The following is a 15,877-nucleotide window of genomic DNA, read 5'->3' as shown; positions in this document are numbered from 1 at the left end:
TACTCTATATTACTATAAAGATGTGTATTACTATGACATGAGAACTTATTTATGGTATAATGTTTAGCAGGATATAAAGTGTTGTATATATGGTGGGCACAGTCTATGTAGAATTCAGATGCAAAGGTAAAAACACTGGAAGAAAACACAACAAAATATGAAAATCATTTTGCTGGGTAGTTATGTACGTTACTTCTACTCTTTTTCTAGATTTTTAACTTATATAACCATTTACAGCGTAAAAAGCATGCATATTTTATAAATTATTTTCAAATGACAGCAAAGAAACAAATTCTTGTCTAAAATTTGAAGACTGAGACTATACATATTGGGGAAAGAAAAGCAAATATATTGCCAGATAATTTTTCTAGGCATCTTTTCTTAGAAATTCAGTACAACAAAAATTCAGCCTGAAATGGTCATGGCTTTACCAGTATTCTTCATTAAATACTTTGGTTGCTTTGCATGTATTCCTGCAAGGTAATTTTGAAAGGATGCAGTTCACTGAAAATTGAAAGCACAGAGAGGCAATGCAACGAAATGGACTTACTCAAAGAGATCGAATACTCCCTCAGCCAGTGTGGCTTATGTTTGACAATACGATGTGACTAAAGCCACCCCATGTCCTCATCCTGGGCGTGACTACAGATAGGCAGAGGGATAAGGAAATGGCTGACAGAGAGAAAGGTCAGACTTAACATCATGTGTATGGTAGCTGAACAGAGAAGCTTATAGATATTCTCCCTGCCCAGTGCCCTTTTTATAAACCAAAAAAAAAATTCCAAGTCATTTATAAGTTAAACAAAATATAAACAATCCCCAAACCACCTCACTTGTAAATATGAAGTAAAGGTATCACTTCCATAGCATTCCACTTCTTGGGCCAAGTCAAGGATACAAGCTCTGCCGTGTGGTGGCTGGTCACAAGGTCTGTGGTGTCACAAGACTCAAGCTCAAATTCTAGCTTCTCCAGATGACAGATCTTCTGTGATGGTGACAAGTTTCTTAGGCTTTCTGTAAGCATCAACTAGCCTCAGTGACAAAATGGGGCAGCAATACCTTCTTTATAACTGGGAGAAGCAAATGGCATTATTAACCCTCTCATTAATATTTAGATAACTATTAGTGATCGCCACATACGAAGAAAATAAGGCAAATTTCCTGTTTCCACGAATTTTGAAACTGACAAGTAGAGATTTAATTTTCTAATATAATTTGTTAGATTTTTGCTACAGAATGGACAAGCATATATGGTATTAACGGATCCGGCTCATTTGATGCTTGGTTATCACAAATGCATTGTTGCTCTATAGCTAAGACTGATGAATGTTACTGGTTTTGTGTATGCATGTGGATTTGGGTGTATCTGTGTGTGTCCTTCACCGTTCAGCCAAGAAACATTGACTGTTGCTTGCGAATTCTTTGGCTAAATTGATCATGTATTGATATCAACTGAAATCCCATCCCCATTAACTTGAAATGGATTCACTCAAGTGGTGAGTACAGAATGGCTGCTTATTTTAAAAAAAATACATGCATTGCTGAGCATGCATTTACCTAATTCTTTTAAAATTGCACTCTATTTATCTACAGGTTATAAAGTAAAATATGTATTACTTATTTTAAACTCAATACAGAGCATAAAATTGTACTCTTACGCATTGTGCTTGAAGTCCATTGGACTAATCTGTTCTTTTTGAGGCAATTATGTAGACAAAGTTGCAACATTATTAATAATAGTTAATAGGCTGGGTGTGGTGGCTCACCCCTATAATCCTAGCACTCTAGGAGGCTGAGGAAGGCGGATTGCTCGAGGTCAGGAGTTCAAAACCAGTCTGAGAAAGAGCGAGACCCCCGTTTCTACTATAAATAGAAAGAAATTAATTGGCCGACTAAAATATATATAGAAAAAATTAGCCGGGCATGGTGGCGCATGCCTGGGACTACCCAGCTACTCAGGAGGCTGAGGCAGAAGGATTGCTTGAGCCCAGGAGTTTAAGGTTGCCATGAGCTAGGCAGACGCCACGGCACTCACTCTAGCCTGGGCAACAAAGCGAGACTCTGTCTCAAAAAAAAAAAGTAATAGTTAATATAAAATATCTGACATATTATCATATAATATAAATATAATTTATAATACTACATCTAGTGAAATAGATGTAAAAGAGAATGGTTTAAGAGGAAGGGCAAAGCGTCAGCCTTGTACAGAGTGACAGGCCTGATACAGTCATGCCAACAAGTCTATAATTAGAGTATTTTGAATATTTTACACTGCTCTATGAATACAGCAGTATTTTATTAAGACATTCTGTTGGTCTGACATTGCAAGATAAAAAGTTGCAAATTTTGATGATGTTAGTGCCCATTGTGTTTTAGATTCTAGAGTCCGTCATTTTCTATCAACATTTTCTATTCACTTCTTGTACGAGGCATGCTTTAGGATGTGGGAACACACACGCAGAAATTAAAGTAGACCACTGACATCTCTGGTGCAACCTCCTGAGATCATCTTGACTCTCCTAATTAAAAAGTGCAACTGTAGCATATGATTTGCATCACAAATTTCCTATGTTGCAACAAGCAAAACCTAGCAGCAAGGCTGAGTGAAGACGCAGCTCCTGGGTGCTATGCTGGCTTCCTTATTGGCAAACGGACTTAGTCTCCCTCAGCTGTGTTATACGCCTACTCAGATTGTGTCTCAGCAAATGTACAAATTAGTATGTCATCAACTATCTGGGTCACTTGGGAATAGTCAAATTGGTGAATACTGTAAGTCACAGAGTAAACACGTTATACATAGTTCCTACCTGCAGGGAACCTTTTCAGATTAAAGAATGCAAATCTATACTAATTAAATGACTTTTCTAGAGAATCCCGTCTTGCATAGAAATAATATGTATTTAGAAGCCATTCACGCTCTACTTTGGATAATCTTGGCAATCTCTTCGAAAGGAAAGAAAGATAAAGGGAACAGATGAAATGAAAACTAGTTTATTTTACTGTTTTTAAAGGTTTGGGAGTGGAGGAGGGAGTGAAGCTATTATGCTATATGAAATATATTTGCGATTATTTTTGGATGCTAGTTATTAGTGTTAAACCTGAATCCAGTTTTAAATACATTCAACCATACATTAAAAAAAATAATTGGTGTATAAAGCAGGAATGAGTGTAAAATCATTAAGAAGAAATTTCATTATACAGCAAAGAGGTAGTATGCTATCTTAAATCTTCATCCTCCTTGGCAAATGTAACAGGCAGTACAGTGCCTGCTGTATTTATGATGTACCATGTAATTAGCTGACTCACCTAATAAGACTTCACAGCACCCAACAATTGCCAGCTTTTTTCCCCCCTGTTCCTTGGCTATAGGCCTGGTTGCAAATACTAACACATAATAGGAAATCTGGGAATAAACTATTTTCACCTCTCCTATCTAAGAATCGATCCTCTTCTTATATTGGTGAAAAAATATTATTATGTATCTTTAAGTCTATATTTACATTTGTTTGCTATTTTAAGCTTGCATGGAATGGATTCTTGATGATCAGCCCCTTTGGTGGGGAATGAAGAAGACATCAACAGAATTGCAAGTGGATTCAGCTGAGAACGGTCTGCTCTCTCGTGTTGAGCTCAGAATCGTTGAGTCATTTCATCTTTGCGAACGCATTGATATTTGGAGGCAAGTCCTAAAGCTAGCAGCTGGGTAAGAGATCAGCCTGGAGAACAGGCCCTGACAAAGTATGAGATAAGGAGTCTGCTTCTGTATTTTAGAGAAACCTACAGAATGCTTAAAAATTCTTAGAAAAGAGGAGATGTGCTGGGAAGATCTTAGTGAACCAAAGCTTTCAAAGATAAATGGAGGCCGGGCGAGGTGGCTCACGCCTGTAATCCTAGCTCTCTGGGAGGCCGAGGAGGGCGGATTGCTCGAGGTCAGGAGTTCGAAACCAGCCTGAGCAAGAGCGAGACCCCGTCTCTACTATAAATAGAAAGAAATTAATTGGCCAACTAATATATATATACAAAAAAAAAATTAGCCGGGCATGGTGGCGAATGCCTGTAGTCCCAGCTACTCGGGAGGCTGAGGCAGGAGGATTGCTTGAGCCAGGAGTTTGAGGTTGCTGTGAGCTAGACTGACACCATGGCACTCACTCTAGCCTGGGCAATAAAGTGAGACTCTGTCTCAAAAAAAAAAAAAAAAAAACAAAGATAAATGGAAACTGGTCTTAATATCTTACTGGGAGAAAGTATTTCAGGCAAAACAAACTGCTCACATACAAAAGAGTGCATAGGACTTATCGAGTTCTGACAGTGAAGGCGATAGCTTCAAGATCAGTGGCTATAAAATCCAGAAGCATCTTAAAGAGTAAGAATGTGTCTTCATTCTCAAAGAAATTAAAGACTAGGAAAGGCTTTAAGAAAGCCAGAGTAGAAATACAGCACAGTCAGGCGCATGAGATACCAGGAGTCTCCAAGCTAATGGAAACAGACGCCAAGTGAAGTTTGAGGAGCCCTCCAGATCTAGAAGGAAAACTCTTCAAATGAACCTCAGCCTTCAAGTTGGAATAGCTTTGTTTATTTAGCATCTACCCCAGATAGAGGGCGCTGCAGAAGCAATGCCCGTATAGACCCAAGTAGCCAATTTCAAAAGGGGTTGCAATTACTTTATTTATTTATTTTTTTATCTTTTTTTTTTTATTTCAGCATATTATGGGGGTACAAATGTTAAGGTTATGTATATTGCCCTTGCACTCCTCCGGCCCGCCCGATGCCCGATAGATGTTATTCCTATATGTCCACTTAAGTGTTGATCCGTTAATACCAATTTGCTGGTGAGTACATGTGGTGCTTGTTTGTCCATTTTTGAGATACATCACTTAGTAGAATGGGTTCCAGCTCTATCCAGGAAAATACAAGAGGTGCCATATCACCATTGTTTCTTAAATCTGAATAGCACTCCATGGTATACATAGACCACATTTTATTAATCCACTCATGTATTGATGGGCACCTGGGTTGTTTCCACACCTTTGAACTGTGCTGCTATAAACGTGGGACCGCAGGTGTCCCATTTGTAGAGTGTCATTTACCTTAAAGTGATACAAGTGGATCTACCATTTGATCCAGCAATTCCTCTACTGGGCATCTACCCAAAAGATCAAATGACACTCTGCAATTAATCCTGTAAATTATTTTCTTGTTAAGTTCTGTCACACAGATTGCAGTTGTTAGAAAAAGTTTGGTTACTTAGAAAAAGTTTCCTCTAAAAAAACTTTATCTATCCATGCCTCAACAGATGGGCTAGGTGTTTTCCTAAAAGGTCATTCAAATGACATATTTAAATGCTTAATTTTCCATCTGACTCTGACATGGAATAACAATAATAGCTAATGGTTTTTTAGCGCTTACTCTATTTGGTACCATTACAAGAGATTTACATGTATTATTTGATTTTTAAAAACAACCCTATGAAGAAGTTACTACTATTATCTCCAATGAATGCACAGAGATAGAAAAGCTGGTTCCAAAGGCCACACTCTTAACTATTATGCAAGATCATTTCTTCTTGGAAAAAAAAAAATCTTCTTACTAAAACATTAAGCTGGGCTATTTAAGGTAAAATTAAGTTCCCAAATATTAAGCCTCTCAAAATGCTACATAAAATATTTTATGATTAAACATCTGAACTATCTCTAGCACTATTTGGAGTTTGTCACTATTTTTATCAGAAAAAAAGGGGAGGCTAAAAGAATTGTTGAGAGGGGTGTGTGCATATGCATGTGTGATATTTTTGCAAGAGCAGAAACCAGCCATACATATATGTACATAAATATGTAGTATATATACATGCACTATATTCCTATATGTACATATATACACACACACTACATGATTATTAAATCTGCAAACACTAAGTTGATCAACCTTTTGTTACAGAGAAAAATAGCTTTTTATGAATTCAATGCATAGCCTTTTCTGGTAGACCTTTCATTAGAGTGTGTTCTAACAGAGAAAAGACAATAAAGTTGTCAGAAATCAATTGTTCATTTTGTTCCCTAAATACATGACCCTAGAATTTTTTTTAGATTGGTTTGACATATCACTTGAGTTTCCTACTTCACTCCTTTTGACCAACCAATAACTCTTTTGGCTGGGTCAGAGGCCTTATCTATTTTAGCCTTACACTAGAAATGCTGGCCCTTCCCAAGCTCCTAAGTTCATTTTGATTATCACTATAAAATATAACGATCCATTAAGTCCATTGGATACATGTTTATTTATTTATAACCTTGCCTTATTCCACAGAAAATTTAAAGAAGAATAAAAGATTATTTCCTCATCACAACAAATAAATATCCTCTGCTTTGTCTAATGTTGTCTTTTCTCTTTCTTGAATTAGAAACTAAATGTTTATTTGTGTTCTTTTAATGACTTTTATAGCATCTATTCTCCCTTATTTCTGGATTACATTATTGAACTCTCAATAAATCAGTACACAGTTCTGTATTTAATTTTTTTAAAAACAATTCTCCCTTCTTTACTTTGATTCACTTATATCTTCCTTTGGGGTGTACTGAGTAAGAACTCTTGATTTATGTATCAGAGGAAGAACAAACAACACCACATAGATTGTTCTGTGTTCCTGATTCTATCATTTCATTAAGGAACTGAAACTGTGTTTACATAATCAATCTAAATACCTCGTACCCTAGTTCTCTCCCTCCAACAATTGCATACACTACACTATTTGTTCTTTGGAAACCCAGAAGACATACTTTTAAAAGCATGGGATTTGGGGGCAGACTGACCTAGTGGCAGATGGTAGCTATGAGATCCTGAGCTATGCAGAAGTCTCAACTGGAAACTGGTGATAATAAAGCCTTTTTTCAGAGTGCTATCATATTAAATGAGATGATATATTAACACATAATGTAGCCTATAATGACCAGTGCACAGTTTTAATGCCAAATGTTTACTGAGCATCTACTATGTGGTAGATTCTTTTAAGCACTAATTTTTAAAGTATCCCAATAAATGTATATTTATATACACTAATGTACAATAAATGAATATTATCTCAATAAAGATTACATCATTCTTATATTTCATCATGCCACTAATTTTATTTGTGAAACAAAATTTTTCTTGGAAAGGTTGGAAACAAATAACTCCATTATTTCAAACAATGGAAACTTGCGCCTTATTTCATTGACTGTCTACATTCGAGTCTGCAAGGAACCTCAGTGTTTTGCCTTTCTCAAGCTGTGCAAGGTGTTTCTCTTTGTTCATTTTCTCTCAGCTGCACAGGAATAGAGCTGAAACCCTGAGTAACAGACAATAGGCCTGTTGCCTCCTAAGTACATCCTAGTGACACAGACAAGAAGCAAATGCTACAGAGCCTCAAGTGCAAATGCTACAAGAACACTGTGTTACTCTTCACAAAGGCTTATAAGCAGAAACAATGAGCTAGTGATGTATTTATACCACAACGAGAGTGAGAAATACTCGCAGCACCAGTACTTGAAGATGAATATGCTTTTGTTGATATTTATAATGCTGGTAAAAAGCATCTCTTATCCTTGCAATAATTTCTTCTTTTAATTGAAGCAAAACAAGACACGCAGTATGTTAGAAGGCATGGCCTTTCCTTTGTAGTCTCTTGGCTCAACCTCACACGACAGTCATACTGTACCTGTGAAACTCTAAGCTGCTATATCAGGCAATTATAATCTTGACATAAGAAGCACAAAACAGGAAAAAAAAATATGGAATACTGAGATCTTAGAAATGTCAAATACCAATAATGTCATGTTAGTATTTATGACAATATGTCACAGTAACTAGGAGTACTGTGACTTGTTAAAAAATATGCAATACATTTGTGTTTAAAGGGCTCTAAAATTTTGGCAGGAAAATTTAGAATTCAAATTGTTTTGTACTAAAAATGGACCTAATAGTTATGGTTTTTGTGACATCATTATGATAAGCAATAATTAATAAGCAATATATTTAATTAATAAGCAATATATTTATAAGCAATAAATAATAAGCAATAATATTTTAATAAGCAATATATTTTAAAACGAGATGAAAAAAATTGAAATTGGGTCTTTGGGATTAAAAACAATATGATACAATTTATTTAATTTTTCTGAACAAATATTGCATTTGTTTTGTACCCTTTTTCTGTAGAAACTTGCCTTGTTTTGCTTACCTGCCATGTTTAGATTCCTCCTACTTTTGATTAATTTTGATATTTCTGAATTTTAAGTCTAAGGAATGATTTAATCATCACTAGCCCTAACTTTTCCAGTACTAGTATTTTTTTTTTTTTTTTTGAGCTGTGGCCTTCCTATCCCATTTTTCACATCTCAAACCACAATTTGTTGTGGAATACCCATTTGTCCCATCTCTATGGAAACGAAGACGTAGGCAGCACAAAGATGATTTTATTAGAAAGTCCACTAGAATGGAAGAGCCAAGCATACAACTGGCTTTCCTTGCAGACTCAGCAAATTTCACCTGGAAAAGAGTCTCTGCCCCTGTTGAGTTTTCCCAGGCAAATAAAATATTTGAAAGCCACTAATGTTCCAAACAAATTAACAACAAAGAACCCAGCCAGTTTATGAAGCTGCACTGGCGTTTTTCTGTGCTTATGTCCAGAAAAGAAGCACGTTGCAGCTTCTCTACGATTAAACGTCATTACAGTGTGCCAGTTCCTGCCCAGATGTGACAATCTAATCATTGAAACCTTTGTATCGTCATCCCATTATTAAGTATAAAAAATATTTCTTCCAAAGAAATTAAAAAAAATCTCTGTTGTAAATGAATAAAAGTGGTTCTTGCCCAGCATTCTTTCTCCCCCATGGGACAGGAGACTTAGGAGCATCAAAGGGTTCCTTGGAGCATGTGTGAAAACCACAGTAATGAATTAAATGAATGTCTCCATCAAAAGAAAGATATAAGGATATTACATCAAAAAAGCCAACATGATATAATGGGTTATCACTGATTAAGAAACTTGAGGCCACTTTCACGCCACATTGATAAATCATTATAATTTTTTTTTTTTGAGACAGAGTTTCACTCTGTTTCCTGGGCTAGAGTGCCGTGGCATCAGCCCAGCTCACAGCAACCTCCAACTCCTGGGCTCAAGCAATCCTCCTGCCTCAGCCTTCCAAGTAGCTGGGACTACAGGCATGTGCCACCATGCCCGGCTAATTTTTTCTATATATTTTTAGTTGGCCAGTTAATTTCTTTCTATTTTTAGTACAGATGGGGTCTCACTCTTGCTCAGGCTGGTTTCGAACTCCTGACCTTGAGCGATCCTCCCACCTCAGCCTCCCAGAGTGCTAGGACTACAGGAAATCATTATAATTTGATCAGAGTATCTGAAGTCCCTGGGTCTCTTCTGTGTACCTATAAAATGAGGACTTTCAAGACACACATTCCCGCCAGTTAGACTCAGATGTTACAAAGCAAATATTCAGTGAACATCCAAATGGCAAAGCTTAGAACTTGAGTTTTATTTTCTTCATGGCCTAGCACAATATGTAACTGAACGAGCTAATAAATTAATGAAACAGATTGACATGGGTTAGCTTGAATCCTATTCAGAACGGAAATCATTTCCATAGAATGTTTAAAGATGAACCCTGCACATTATCACTCCTAAATCTCTCAGTAGGCGATGCCCCAATTTCTCTATTAGCTCTTCAGCGTTGGGATGTTAAGCACACACTTTCCTCTGGTCCCTTCTTTAAATGTCACAGCTATTTCTGGCAGGCCGATGACTGCTTTGGGTAGTGTGAACACACACCACCTCGGAGCAAAAGGCACCTGAGAGAAAAGAAAGCCAACCCCAGAAAAATAACTTGGAAAAAAAAAAACTACAAAGTGCTGAAAATAACAACAGACACACATTTGTCTACTTGTAATCTAATGTATGTCAGTCATTAAAAGAATATAAGATGTTTAGAAAATACAGGGTTGCCTATGGCTATTCTTAATACTGGGACCATTTGCTACAAAGCCAGGTGTTCTTGCTCTCATGAAGGACAATTTAGAATTGAGAACTCAATCTCTAAAGGAGGGTTTTTATACTCTATCTCGAAGCACACTGAGGAGATTGAGTTTACCATTTTTAGAAAGCACTGCCATAATTCAAGTGAGGCAGAGGGCTGATGGAAGACATGTAGCAGACTTAGAGCAAGAGGGCAAGCTGGCTTTTGATGGAAACAAAACGTTTTCATGCAGTTTCCAAATTACTAAACTTATAAAGTCCAGAGACTTCCCTGAAGGCTAAAACCTTTATTTTTTTTCTTTTTTCATAATGGAGGAAAACCGGATATTAGTTAGACTACCAATTGTGAAGTGAGTAAAAAGGAGATTTTGCTAATGGGTGATTTTAATATTCATGAATATATAGTGGCTCCGCAAATTTTCTCCAATCTTTTTCATTGCAAGACCGTAAATTAATAATCATCTTTACAAATGGATTTGCAGATATTGCTCTCTGATACTAATTTTTTTCTTTGCCAACAGCAAATGCTCCTTCTTTTTAATATGTTTTATTATTTTAGTTCACATTTCTCCATTCATTTCTACCTGAGCATGTCTCGCCATAGAATTTTTAAAAGCTGGTTTATTATATTGAAATCCTCCCACCATGAATTCAGTAATTATGTTGAGTTCCAGGGTCCCATTGACATTAGGCTGACTTTGTCAAGCACAAACATCAACACTCAACACGAAAGAAAAGATTTTAAAAATAAGAGGCCTGAATCAAAATTGAGAGGTCAAATTTTGCAGGGTGTTTTGTGTCTTGAAAATTTTCCTGCTGTAATTATCTGAAGCCCTTGGTTGGATAATTATTGAGGGACTCTTCCAATTGTCCCTCTTCTCTACATAGATCACCACGTTAATTAAGAGAACCTCACTAGGGAAAGGTTGCTGTTCTGCCTCTTTAAGTATTTTTAGTCCTTTATTTTCAAAAGAGGGGAAAAAAAGCATTAAGAAAAAGATTGCTTTGCAGCCAAATTTTCTGATATGAAGATACTCTCAGAAAAGAAAAAAAAAAAAAAGAAACCTTCTGGAATGTGCCTTAACAAACTTATTTCTGCACGTTTTTAAAAGGAGGTCATTATGAAATTTTCACACATTTTATGACCTGTAATGTACCTTTCTAATCTGATGAAATTAGAGCTAATAAAAAAATATGAATCAGGTGGTTGCTGTGATCAAGATGCTAAAGTTATATTTACACTGTTTCACAACAGTAAGGTGTCAAAGCTTACTGAGGCAGGAAGTAAACTGATAATTGATTAGCCGGGAAGCAGTAGGAATCTACCTAGAGGAGAGGCCTGCTCAGGTTAATGCACTAATGGGAGAGAGAATTTAGCTCCTGGCTGAAGACATGCCAACTAAAGTCTACCAAACCCTAGACTTTGGAGGATGTGTTATTACATTGTGCCACGTTAAGATAAAAATACAAACAAAAACAAGTAAACTCAGTGATAAGAACAGATTCAGTCTCCTTACCATTTTCTCTAATTATCTCTTTGGGCCTTACACATCCACTAAAAGAAAAGGGATCTGAGAGGAGGAATCTATGAATAAAAGCATTCTTCATCACCCTATGCTTAGATCCCAGAAGATGTATGCAGTTAGTAAGTGCCAAGCAGGCCGGGCGCGGTGGCTCACACCTGTAATCTTAGCACTCTGGGAGGCTGAGGCAGGAGGATCTCTCAAGGTCAAGAGTTCGAAACCAGCCTGAGCAAGAGCGAGACCCCCGTCTCTACTATAAATAGAAAGAAATGAATTGGCCAACTAAAAACCTATATAGAAAAAATTAGCCGGGCATGGTGGCGCATGCCTGTAGTCCCAGCTACTCTGGAGGCTGAGGCAGGAGGATCGCTTGAGCCCAAGAGTTTGAGGCTGACGCCATGGCACTCACTCTAGCCTGGGCAACAGAGTGAGACTCTTGTCTCAAAAACAAACAAACAAAAAATAAGTGCCAAGCAATATTCAATGAATGACTGCACCTTTTCTATAAATTCTTCTTTGATTCTCTTCCAACAAAGCTAACTTCTCTTTCCTAAGTGTTCCCTTAAAAGCTCTCCCTATGGATCTAGTTCAGCACAAACTGCCATGTTTTGAGATTATTGGTGTAGGTGAGTGTCTTTTACCAGGTTGCGAGATTCTAAGAGCAAGGACGACATCACATACATTTTTATCTTCCTTGCCCAGTGCTTAACAAATAAGGCCAAGTAAAAAAAATGGGGGAAAAAACAATGAATAAATGTTTATAAGACATAAGTGGAGAAAACAGAAAATAAAGAGTTACTAAAACAACTAACTCAATTCAATTGTTTTGAAAATCCCTCAGTGATTTAGCGCTGATACTGTTCCCCCCAAGAAGATATCATAAGTTGTTGTCTAACAGACAAAAATGTATATTGTTTGATATTAAATTCTTACACCGCATTTCAAGTTTTTAAAAACATTATCTAGCTTTTATGTATATATAGTTACAGAGCACTAAGAACAACTCACGTGGGTATCACCTGAGGTATTTATTATAAATGTAAATACGTAGGTATTTATTATAAATGCAAAAGGGGCTCTCAAATCCCATTATTGATGGGCTCATCTTCTATTTCTGGTGTTACCAATGGGACTCTCCCAGCAGCTTAGGAATCTGGATAAAGGAAGGCGTGCATAAAACTTACAGTACTTCATTTTAAAAAGTGGTCTTTCAGAATTGCAAAAAAAAAAAAAATTAATATAGAAAATGTGTAAATGGAAAGTATCTTAATAATGGTCACTAAGATATTTTAAAGATTTATTACTTGTTAGATACTCATTAGTGGCTTTACCCATAAACTTAGGACAGGCGTCCTCAAACTACAGCCCAAGGGCCACATGCGGGCCACCTAGCACATTTATCCGGCCCTCCGGGTGTTTTTGCCACCGCTGCCTGTCCTGCTTAGCAGCCGACTCTTCCCAAACCCACAGTGTGCACTTTCCAACGGTCTGAGGGACAGTGAAGTGGCCCCCTGTTTAAAAAGTTTGAGGAACCCTGCGTTAGCAGATAGGTACGAGGATTAGGCCCACTCTACAAATATAACTAATTTACCCCAATTATCTCAGTTTGTAGGAAATGGAACCAGGAAGCTTGGCTCCACAAGCTATGTTCTGAACTACCAGGCCAGACTGCCTCTCGAAGCACACCTGTATGTACCTGAGCACGTGCTTGGGCATAATGCATACCAGAGTGTTATTTATTTTGAAACTGCATGTTTAAATTAATGGCTGGAATTCCAGATAAATAAGAAAATATTTGTACCTTCTAAACCATTAGTAGTTTATTGGAATTCAGCACCAGCCTGTATCTCTCTGTATTTCAGCAGTACATTTAAAGTATAACAGCTAGATGGGAACTTTTATAACTGTATGATTTGAACACAAGTGCAAGAAATATTCAAGTTCACACAAGAAAAAAAAAAATGCTTTCTGTAGATAACATTTACTTATGTACTCATAAGCCTTTAGTTCCCCCTGGATTGGAATTTAAGTCTTGCTACATTTCCCAATAACTAATATCTTCTAGCTGACTTCTATTAAAGATTCAGGAAAAGAAAAAAAGATTAAATACAACTGCAAGAGATTATTGTAATACTGTCTATTCTCCCATTCTCTCTCTCTCTCTCTTTCTCTAGAGCATACCACTTCCTCCAAAATCAGTTAATAACTTTCTAACTCCCAGAAAGTTTTCTTTAGTTAAAAATATATATATACACAAATAGATGGGTAAATACACACTTTTATATGAGACATATGTGTGTATATTTGCTTTCTTCTTGCATGTGAGTAGAATGCTTTCTTGGAGATGGTTTTGGGGCCTGGGTTTGTCTCTGTTGTTATTGTTTAAAAACTTCTAAGCATTCTTCCTCATGAGAAAAATTATTGAAAATTTGGAAATAAAGAAAGAGAACAACTAAAAATCCTTTAAATGTTATTTTTGAGGGACTCATTCAATGCAAATTAATTTATCTAAGAGAAAAAAAACCTGAGTTTGACTTTGCTACTATTTGAGTAGAGCTCCAACACCTTGAAATTATATGTTAACTTGTAGATTTCTGTTCCGTAGAAAACATAATTCCAATAGGTACAGCTATTGTCAGGAAAAATCTTAACCAACTTTGAATCTATTAGCCAATTCATTTCAGAACTTGGCTCATGTTTCTATAAGTTTTTATTTCTCAGATTTTCCTTTAAACAAGTCTTACCAGCTTCCTGGTTCCAATGTTAATTAATTAGTTGAATAAAATCTTTGACAGGTGTTCATTTTATTTTTGCACAGAAGTCATTTTTTTACATTTGAAAACTATACTTTGGCATACTATAGAGAGATCAATTGCTAAGTTCAACTGAAGCACTGTTGTGTTGAGGAAAGATGATTGAGAAACGAATGAGATGTAGCTCATAAGATTATTATTTTACTGTGTCGCCCAATATTGCTATATTAAAGACAAATGATTTCAGGAGTTTTGCAGGGCTTTTCCCTAAAGGAATATGTGAACTCATTAGTTTGCATATCAAGGGCTGCCTTGCCTTGGGAGGACTCTCAAAGCTGTGGTCGATGTATTCCAAGAGGCTTCTCATGTCTCAAACCTGTGGTGCTCCCCACTTCTTGAAAGACAAGACAGGTATATGCATGAAGTCACAGGATGGGAGCCAGAATAATGAGCTTCCCAGCTCAGAGAAGAACCCCTGTGGTTATAAGCAACTTAGCATGAAGAGCTGAGCTTCCTGCTTTCTCCTGCCTGCCTGTCTCAAATCCACGATAACTAGATAAGAGAAATATAGAGCCACTATATCTGTGTGTTACTCCTCTGTTAATTGATGGCTATCTCTAAGAACTTAGAAGTTAGTCTTTGAAAGATTTTGTAACTGTTTGTTCACATAGATAGAATAGATTACAAATTGTTAGAAGCCCTTTGAAAAAACTTTTTAACGGGAACTGAACTACTTGATATGTAAATCTCTTACTCATAGCAACCAAACTACCTGTTATTATGTAAAGTGGTTACTCTCAAACCCGAACTACCTATTATGTAAATCTGTTACCACTGGCAACTGACAACTGATATCTGTGATTATGAAACCTATGTGAAACTAACCTCGTGGCTGGCTTCCCTACTGATGGAGATGTAGTGGAGACCCCTGAGTACCCTCACTTTTTCCTAATTTCATTGTACAAACCTATAAAACTATACCTTCATCTCTGTGTATTCTTTTAGTTCTTTTATTCTCTCTATGTCCTATTAATTTCTTGTCCTCTGTGATGACTACTACCTAAGGAACTCGATTTTTCACAGGGAGAAGTAACTGATCTGCCCAAGGCCTGCCGGCATTGTTGAATTATTTTTTCCTCTTTTAGTTTTGAAATTCTATACAATTTTAAATTATTTAAAAGCTCAGAAAATGTTTTAGGCTCCTATTTATACACTTCCCAAGTAGTATAATCTGTTACTTAAATTAGGTAAGTAAACTCCCTTGAAGATTTCCATAAACAATGACAAATACATAAAAAAGGTAGAAATTGTTTCCCAGATGTCCAAGCCACACTCAATATAATGAATTCCTAATAGGAGCTCATTGAAAAGATTAGGTAGATTTTTTTTTTTAAAAAAATACATATTCCATGGGGTGTTGCTGTAAGTTACTTATAAAAATTATATTGTGTCTTTCATTTCTCTTTTTATTGGCAATGCATTACACACATTGGCGATTTTTGAGAAAGTATGCAACTTACTCCAAACACCATTTCTGAAGAGTACAGGTAAGTGTGCTAAAAGAAGAACATGGACAATGA

At 36.5% G+C, this 15,877-nt stretch overlaps 1 protein-coding gene across 4 annotated transcripts in view; it reads right to left on the bottom strand.

The window, feature by feature from the left end:
* Positions 1-15,877, bottom strand: part of SNCA (synuclein alpha) — a 75,556-nt gene that overhangs the window by 4,442 nt on the left and 55,237 nt on the right. The window lies entirely within an intron of this gene.

Source organism: Microcebus murinus, chromosome 29, assembly GCF_040939455.1.
Source record: "Microcebus murinus isolate Inina chromosome 29, M.murinus_Inina_mat1.0, whole genome shotgun sequence".
Taxonomy (NCBI): Eukaryota; Metazoa; Chordata; class Mammalia; order Primates; family Cheirogaleidae; genus Microcebus; species Microcebus murinus.
Note: the sequence above shows the minus strand (reverse complement) of the source record. Positions and strands in the feature narration are given on the sequence as shown.